We start from the raw sequence: 9,630 nt of genomic DNA, 5'->3' as shown, positions 1-9,630 counted from the left end.
AGAACAGTGAATATATGATATAATGGATGTGTTAATTAACTTGATGGTGAGGATACTTTTTCAATGTTTACATATATCAAATCATCACTTTGTATACTTTGTATATATTTGTCAATTATATGTCAATAAAACTGAAGAAAAAAAAGCATCCATTTAGAGGTCTCTTTCACACAACTACCAAGCTTCTGCTAAGTCTCTGTTACCCTGATTCCTTACCTATTTCCTCTTCCAAGCACCTTTGCTCAAAGCCTCCTTTCCCTTTCTCGACCTTACATGAGTCAGGGAAAAAATGACACACTTATCATTAGGCTTCAGCTGGATTAAAGACTCCTTCCTGGGAAGACGATGCAGGCAGCTGCTGGGCAAGGCTGCGGCATTTCACCTGTCTTCCTATCGGTGGGGTTTAGCTCCGCCTTTTAAAGTTCACTTGGGCTTTGAAGACTCTTGGGTTTAATTCCCATGTTAAGTTTGTCAAGTATGTTGAAATTGTTTAATAGAAACATTCAAAATAAGTTAATCAGATATGAGGGGGCATATCATGAAATAGTTCAAGTATGGGCACTGGAATCGGACATCCCTTCCCTACAAGTTAGGAAACCTTTGAGTCTGATACCTTATCTATACAACAGAGATAAGGGAAAAAGTTTGTTGTGCATTAGTTAAGATAAGGCATGCTTAGCACAGTATCTGGCACATAGAATACTATTTTTATGTTAGTTATAATTATGATTTGTTGCAGCAATCTTATTGTCAAACAAATAGGGGAAGGTAGCATAGCAGAGTCAGATACTCCAAGACCAACTGCAAAGTTTTTTTTCTCCAGTTGTAAAGATGGGTTACGTATGATTTAAAGAAAATAAAGGGACAAAATCGCTTCACTTCACCACTGGCTGAATTTTGATAGAACAACAGCATTGGAAAATCGTGCCCACTTGAAGAACTGCAGTTCCTAAAGCACTTTTAATTTCCCAGCATGCATGCTTTTCAACGAGAACTCTCAAAGCACCTGTGGTATTAAGCGTTTCTCTTTCAAGAGAGCAGCATGGTTTCTTTAAGGCATAGTCTTTCACATCACGCATTGCCAAGGTGATCTTTTTTCTGATCCCAACATGTGTTCTTACATTGTATTTAATTTAGGAAGATTATAACCAATGATCGGATCTAGCTCCCACCTGGATCCCTCATCATCTGTATTTTTGTATAAAGGTTTTTGATGTTTTTGTATTTTAGATTTTAAAAGTATTCTGATTGCCATTTATGGTTCACAAAAACCAAGGATCACTCATTTCCACAATTTTCCTCTTCTCCTAAATTATCCCTAATGTCCCATGCAATCCCTTTTTTCAGTATTTGTTTCCTTGGTAGATATAAGCTCTATGAAGGCAGGTTCTAAGTTTATACTGTTTACCATGGTCTCTCCAGCAGCTAACACAATACCTAGATCATAGCAGACACTGGCTAATTACTTGTTCGATTGTTTTGCACCATTTTGTGTTCCTGTTCCATTGAGTATATGCAGTGCTGTAAGCCACAGGGATAAGAAGCAACAGATAAAGACTATGGCCCTTCCAGTCCTACCACATCTGTAATATTTTGCATCCAGGAAGATAGCATTTGTTAACACCACTGATTTTGTTCACACCTCCAATGACTCTGAGGAATGTGTTCAACATCTTTCAGTAAAGCAGCTATTGATGTCTTTGTTCTTGGGCTAAGATGAAGGAATTCAAGGAATTAGGATGATTCTCCTCTTCATTAAGTCTCTGCTCTTAGTCTCTTCTTCATTCTCCAGTCAGTGGGAAAATGGAGACAGGAAAGGAGGAAGTAAGTTCCACTGAGTCAGATAGAACTGAAAGCCTTTTACCCCCTTAAAAAAAAATAAATAAAAGGCCACAGCGAAAGAAAGAGTCCTTTTTCAACTGAGGCTTTGCTGTAAGCTCTTAGCTATAAATGAAGTAACAGTGATGGCATGACCATTAACTATGAGAATAGCCTACTTATTGCTTGTGTTGCTGACTTGGGGGGAAAGCCTTGTGTGTTCTGTAGTAGGCAGCCCTGCAGACAGAATACTGCCCTAACTCTAGTCCTACACATCACGACAATGTTTGTTTTTATTATTTAAATGAAGAAAACACCTTGGTTTCCACTAAAAAGAAAGTCACAGAGACCTCTTATTTTTAATATACTTTAAGGTACTGACTGGTACCTGTGGGTTTTAGAAAAATTTAATTACAAGCAGCTTTCAGAATTCTACTGGGGTCATCATTCTGACTTGAGGAATGACCATGACCTAACAAGTCAAGACAGACAAACTAATAGAATGACACTCTTTCCAAACAGGTTAACTAACCTCCAGTTCCCAGTACCTCTTAGAGAAGGACCCTGAGGTGGAAGCATCATAGGGAGGCATCACATCTTCACATGGCAGAGGAAGATGTAGGAGCTGAGAGGATAAATTGCATGTTGAGAAATTCAGACATGGTGTCTTCTTGCTGATTCCACACTGGAGCTCAAGAGAACTTGAGTTTGCTCAGTTCCAGATGCAGTTACAGGGTGATGGGGAGGTATTTCCTGTTGTTTTTCTGTTACTGTCTCTGTCTCTCTGTTAAGTTTACACACAAAATCATCAGTATTAACGCAAAAAAAAAAAACCCAGTTCCTTTTAAACTCCAAGAATATGTAATGTCCCCTCTGTTTATTACAGAGATTTGCAACAGTGTGAAGCCAGGTTCTCTGAGAAATAGAGTTTTTACCTTATGAATATCAATTAATAGCTTAGTGAGTGACATTTTCCTTTCTCAAAGATTCAGCTAAAAACAAGGATGACCACAGGTTAGGTAGCATTATGTAGAGTGAGAGGCCTGGCTGAGCTGTTAGGCAGGGAAGAATCTCTGGAAATGTGTGTTCTAGCTCAAGCTTGCCCTTGCTATTTTGTCAGTCTTAGAAAAAGAACTGCAACACCTACGCCCTTGCCCACCCCAAGCTTCATCTCCTTGATTGTGAAATGAAGCTGTTGTGCTGTGGGTTTCAAACCGCTCCCTAGAGATTTGCAGAGCTCTCCCGAGGAGCCGTTTACGACAAGGGAAAAGGAAGGGTCAAGATGCCCTGCTTCATCCTACTCAACACGGTGGTGGTGCCAGGCTCTGAGACAGTGAGGCAGTGTTTCTTTGATTGCTTGTGAGAACATTGCAGAAATATAATTTCATTGATTAGAAGCAGACAGCTTCTAAAATGGTGTGAAGCCACAGGTGCCAGCAGAGACGGCTAGAGGCTCTAATAGGCGGCATCTGGACACTTGGCTCTGGAGAGGGCGGAGATACACTGATGCCCTTTGCATTTCTCGTTAGATGCAAATTGATCAGAGCCTTCAAACCAGATTATCTCAGCACACTGCCGCGAACAGTTTGCATCTCCAGTTATTGATGCTTTTGCTTTTAACCAAGAAAAAGGATGAAGTGGAGGAAAACTGTGTGTAGTGTAAAGACTTAGAACAAGCAGGAATATAAGAAGCAGCTGAAAGGAAAATAATCAGCATGTACCCCGTGACACTTCATTTGGCATCTTGGGAAATGAAATGTTACACACACACAGTGACATTTTCCAGTTAAGAGAAGTTCGTCCATTCTAGCACACAAGCTTGAAAAAACCATAACCATTTTTGATGGAAGGATAAACATAATAAACATGTAATTCTACCCTCAAAATAAAGCATCTTGAAAACTTTAAAATGTTTTAATTACATACATATGCATTACATAATATGTGATTACACGTTAATTCAAATATTTCTTTGGGTTCCCCAAAGTTTGTGTCTAGTAAAGAGAACAGTTTATTTTTGTGTGGGTAGGAGAGCTGGTGTGTTAAGAATGTGTTGTGACGTTCTAGTTGATAGCTCTGTGTGAGGAACTTGGGTACCAAATAGGATGACCTTAGTTGTATTGGCTTTCTTTCCCGAATTTAGGTTTGGAGCCATGTTCCAGAGAGTTAAAATTTGGGGAAATCTGACTTGTAGATATATAGTAAATATTACATGTATTTTTTAGTTGGAAGTATCTGTGTGCCACTGAAGTGTGCCTATGGGATCATGAATGCCTTTCCTCTGATTGGTGTCCGGCTTGCTGCAGAGAAGAGTCACACATAAGCTCAGATCGGTGGGGAGGGGAGAACAAGGGGTCTGCATCCAGCGAACGTGTCCTAGAAGGCCAGCCTCTGGGATTCCCCTGGCGCGGCTTGCTGAACCTTGGCCGGAATACTGAAACCCTAAGTCTGGTGAGATTGCACCAGGAATCATCAGGACCAGCCGTTACCGAGGCCTCAGTAGGCACCATGGTTCGGGAGGCTGTGGGCGGAGGGAGTGGTGTCATTTGCGTGAGAGTCCTGGTGGTCTTTGTACAAGGATGCAGGCCTGGCAGACACACTGCTCTTCAGTCATTTTGCCTAAACAAAGATGTAATTGTTACGTCTCTTAAATGCTCCTAGAAACCCTCAGGCCTTTTTGGTCTCTGCCAGAGTAGCTCTCACAGTCATAACTGCGAACACCAAGCACAGGGCAGCCCAGCTGGACCTCAGTCCAGAGGAATGGTTTACTTTAATAAAAGTATATCTGGAACCTTCCAATGACAGTGATAGAAACAAGGATAATTACTTCTTTAAATCCTCAACCTTGGCTTCCACCACTTCTCTGTCTCTGCCATCCCTGAGGCCCTGAAATGGAGTTAGGCGGTATTTCCACTTCTGCTTCCCCTCCTACACACGCCTTCACCCCAAATGCAGTCTTGGTCCTGCTCAGGATCCTCAGACAAACCTAACGTAGCAGGAAGCCTCTCTGTAGCCTCCACACCACCCTCCTCTACAAGTGGAAATACTTTTCCTTACCCAAATCAGGAGCAGGCTCCTGAAACCTCCATGCCGGCCCCCCAGTGCCCTAAGATGAACTTGAGTTGGCCACTTCATAAGTCTAGAAGGTAAGAGGCCCTCTGGTCCCACTGCTGATGGGCTGGTGACCCTACCCAGGACTCAAGTTTCACCTGGAGTACAGCTGCCTAATATGTTTCTTTCAACTCACAGCATCTTTTTTTGTATCCACAGCTGCCTGAATTCTGTGTCCAATTATCTGCCTAATGCTTTCCCACCTCTTCTTTTCTCCTCCATGCTCCCCTTCCCCCTGCCCCATTGCTGGCTGTTTCTGCCACTCTCTCCATCCAAGCCAAGTCTTGACTCACTCTTCCTTTCTAAATTCTCCGGAATGGAACACTGTATCTCAGGTCTGAGTTCCAAAGGACAACATGAGTGGCTCTGAGAATGTGCCACTCACTGAAGTGGAATTCCGTTTTACTTTCTGATATCCAAGGGCACGTTCATTTGTCACCCTGTTGAGCTTATGGGGCTCCTCTAATCAATACACCACGCTACCCTCCTGGCTCATGAGTCAGAGCATCCATATGCTGCTGCTTCAGTGGCCTTTTCCCGCCTGTCCATAATCATTTTGCCTGCCACTTTGTGTATCTGTAGTGGCCTGACTCAATTCTTTTTTTTTTTTTTTTGGAGAGGAGGGGGTTGAAGGAGATAAAAATTCCAAATCCTGCCTTTATTGCCATGCTTCAGGGGCTGAGCAGGAGGGAGGGGGCTCAACCCTGCTTAGCGGTTCCCAGACCCAGAGGCAGCTGGAGGGCAGCCTGGAAGTCTTCTCTACCCAGCAGAGGAGCCGAGGGGAAGAGGAGAGGTGTCTGCTGCTGCCACTGCCAGGAGCCAGAAGACCTGGAGCAGCAAGCTGACCTCCAGAAATCATGAGAGACCCAGAATCAGGCGGGAACGTCAGACGCTGGAAAGGTGGATGGACTGAGAAAATTCTTGGGGTCCCAAACAGCACTGAGCTCTCACAGAGGGGCACCCAGGTCCTGCTAGCTCTAAGGACGGAGACCCTCAGGGAGGCACCCCGAGTCTGAGATGCTCACAAAGGAGCCCTGACATCACCCTCTCCCCCTGTTCAACAAAAATGAGGAGAAAGTCTGGAGGGAGAAGAGGGGTTGGGGCCTGGGTGGGCAGGACGCTGAGAGGGGAGCCTAGGAAGAGCCTGAGGGGCTGCTCATCAAGGTAGTGCCGTGAGGGGACAGTGCAGTGTCCTCTAGCTGCTGCTCTGCTGCTCCTGCTGGTGGATAAGGTTGGCAGTGGGGATGGTGACGCTGTCTATCAAGGCTGGGTACTTGACAAAGCTGATGTGCCCATAGTGGTTGGCTTGTCTGCAGCCTTTTGGTTCTGGGTGAGCTTGTCAGCAGCTTTTTGGTTGGTTCCCATGTCTGTCAGCATGTGGTTGAGCTCTTTCTGAAGGATCTTTCTGGAGCTGCTCTTGCCGATCTTGTTCTCGACCAGGCTATGCTTAGACATGTATCTGTAGCAGTTTGATACCAGGCCCATGAGTGCCTTGTCCAGCTCTGTGTAGCAGTCTGCCATCTCACTGCCTCACGCATCGAGGGGCCTGCTTCCTCAGTCCACCTCCTCCACAGCAAGGCTCTGGGGCCTGGGTTCTGGCACCGCCAAGCAGCAGCCCTTGCTCAGCCCAGCCACGACTCCTCCCCATCCCTTCCCAGAATGGATCCCACTGCCTCCTTCCCTGCCTAGCCAAGCTGGCTCAGTGGGGAGGTAGTGATTGAGCTCCCTCTTGACTTGGCCCTGGACTTGGCCTGATTCAATTCTAATACTGTCCAAAAGAACTTTGGAATCTCACAGGTTTAACCTGACTCCCTAAAAGACAAAACATTTCTAGAAAGTTTTTTTTTTTTTAATATTGATTAAAATCTAGAGAAATCACATGAGGCTTGCTTAGCTACTTAATTGAAAGGAAATCACAGGCAACTTATCACCTTTTCTGATATCTGAAAAACATGTGGTATACTCTTAAATTAAGGGCTATATTCTGTTAAATGATCACTCAGCCAGCCCATTTGTCACCTAAGGAAAAAGAGAAATAAAAATATATACAAATATGGGAAAAGGAGAGCAACACACGTTGCTGCTGTCATTACTATAAATGGATTCTTACTTTGAATGACAGAAAACATAAAGTGCATGTTTTATAGCATATTATACAATAATAGTTTCTGTTTGGGTAAGGTACTTATGAATGTGGTAGTTAATGGTCCAAATGGTCTTCAAATGTAATTTTATACACTAAATTCTATGAAGAAAAGGGGCCACAAGTAAAAAAAGAAAACAAGGAGAGATGATAAAAAGAAAGGAGAGTTAGGAAAAGGCCAGGAAGTGAAAGAGGAGAGAAAGTTTTAAGCCCATATCCAAAGAACAGGGATTTATGAGCAGAAGACATTGTGCCTGAGAGGCTGAGCTGTCACGGGAATAACGGTAACCTGGAAGTCTTGTTGATGAAGGTGGAGTGAAAGTAAACCTGGCATTGGATCTATCAGGCCGAGAAAACAGTAAGGACCTCAAGTTATTTCAAAAGCGGAAACAATCTGAAAGGATCTCCTGTCCAGTTATGGTAAGATAATTCCCAAGGAGAAAGAGTAAGTTCGATGTCCAGAGGAAATTTACACTCGTGTGTTACTTCCATTAGTGACACGTCAGTGAGAGGTTCGTACAATCTCCTTCCTTCGTCATTTCACTGTAAGGTGAACAGTTGCGAGTTTCGTATCCCTCTGCACCTTAATCCATACCAGTGACTTCTCAACCTTTTCCATCTCATGGCAGGCATAAACCAATTACTAATATTCTTCAGCACACCAAAATATACATTGTATTTTTTGCAGATCTGACAAATAGGTATAATTTTGATTCATTCATATTGGACAGCTATTATTGTGTTGGCTGTTGTCATTTTTTATTTGACAATCTAAGGGAAAAGAGGTCAGTGCCCCTGACTAAATAGTCAAGTATTGCATGTTTTAAAAATTCTTGCAGCACACTGGTTAAAAATTGCTGATCTAGACTTAAAAAGAGCCAGAAGGACAAATGCTTAGTAATCAATTCCATACTAAACTTGTTTCTGGAACCAGTGTGGATGAGCAAGTATGTTTAGTTAATAATAATAAAAAAAACCTAGGGCCTTATGTTTCCATTCTTTAATGTAATTTTAATTTTTTGTCAAAATTTTACATATATTTAATCAAATGGATCTGTAGGTTTCTAATAAAATAAGTCCCCTGCCTTATTTTATTCTCTTTCCTAATCCTTGTTTGCCAAAGGGTAATACCTTTAAGCTTTTAGCAATTTATTTTGGTATTTCCCTACATATTTTTACATACTGATATTTTTCAGATTTTGATGTTGACTTTCAACTATGAATGGTAAGGCTTAGCTCTCCTAAGCACCATCACCTCTCCTTCTCCCTCCCTCTCCCTGTCCCTGTCCCTCTCCCTCTCTCTCTCTCTCTCTCTCTCTCTCTCTCTCTCTGTCGTCATTAACCCAATATAGTGGTACATGGTTTAGGGTATTAAATAATATTTAATAATAAATATTAATGTATTAATATTAGTCAGAGTTGAACATATAAAGATGATCTCTTCCTTCAAAACCTTTTTAGTTTCTCTAAACTTAATAGTTGTTTCACATTTTAAATTTACTTGGCTTCTTACATAATTCCACTAACTCATTTGTAAAAAGTCTATAGGTCACAATTGTGAATCTCATCTTCCACATCAAATACACCAAATTAGTTCTCTTCTTCTTCTCCCTTTTTCTTTTTTCAGTGACATTTCCTCCTGGACTTCTCTAACCTCTTGCTTCGATGTGTGATGGCTATTCCTGAGGCCTGTCACAGAGCTAGCATCCTCTCTTAGATGTTCTCCTCCTCGTCCCTGTGACTTTTTTTTGATTTACTCCCCAGTTTGGTTAGAACACATCCTCCAGTAGCCTCCTGAGAAAGGATATGTGAGATAATTATTTGAAGTCTTGAATATCTATAATGTTGTTTACTTTACCTTCATACTTGATAGACATTTTAGCTATGTATAGAATATGAAGTAGGAAATAATTTTTCCTCAGAATTCTGAAGGCTTTTCTGAATTGTTGTCTTTAGAGCCATTTTGTTTCCTAGTTCTCTCCCTCTCTCTCTCTCTCTCCACCCCTCCCCCTCCTATTCTGAAATTTCACATTGACTGACTTAGTGTGAATCCTGTTACATTCATTACCTTGGACAACTGGCAGGTCCTTCCAATCTAGAAACTCACGTCCTTTTCAGAAACTCACGTTCTGAAAAGTTTCCTTTCATTATTTCTTCAATTTTTCTATACTCCTTACTATTTCTGACAGTGATGGTTTTTGTCTTTAGAAATTTCAATTTTATCATTCCAACTTTTTGTTTAAATTGTAATGCTGTGTTCTTATTTCTAATTTCCAACATCTATTTTTGGTTCTCTAAATGTTCCATTGGTCTAAACTGACTACACTTCTCTTTTTTATGGATATATTTTTTATTATATATATATATATATATATATATATGTAGTCTTCTTTAGGATATCTCTGTTTTATCCTTTGTATTTGCCTGTACTCTTATGTTAAATCCTTTCATATAATGGTGATTCTTGGATGCCCGTTAAATTGAAGAAGGAAGCACTAAAAAGTTCATTGGAAGCTATGTGTGTGGGTGGCGCTTGTCAATTGGTAGATGTCACTGCA

The 9,630-nt window shown here is 41.7% G+C and overlaps 1 pseudogene; it reads right to left on the bottom strand.

The window, feature by feature from the left end:
• Positions 1 to 6,124: 6,124 nt before the first annotated feature.
• On the bottom strand, positions 6,125 to 6,473 carry LOC112321534 (protein S100-A16 pseudogene; annotated as a pseudogene).
• Positions 6,474 to 9,630: the final 3,157 nt, after the last annotated feature.

This window comes from Desmodus rotundus, chromosome 4, assembly GCF_022682495.2.
Source record: "Desmodus rotundus isolate HL8 chromosome 4, HLdesRot8A.1, whole genome shotgun sequence".
Taxonomy (NCBI): Eukaryota; Metazoa; Chordata; class Mammalia; order Chiroptera; family Phyllostomidae; genus Desmodus; species Desmodus rotundus.
The sequence above is the reverse complement of the archived record's forward strand: the minus strand, read 5'-3'. Positions and strand labels throughout refer to the sequence as shown.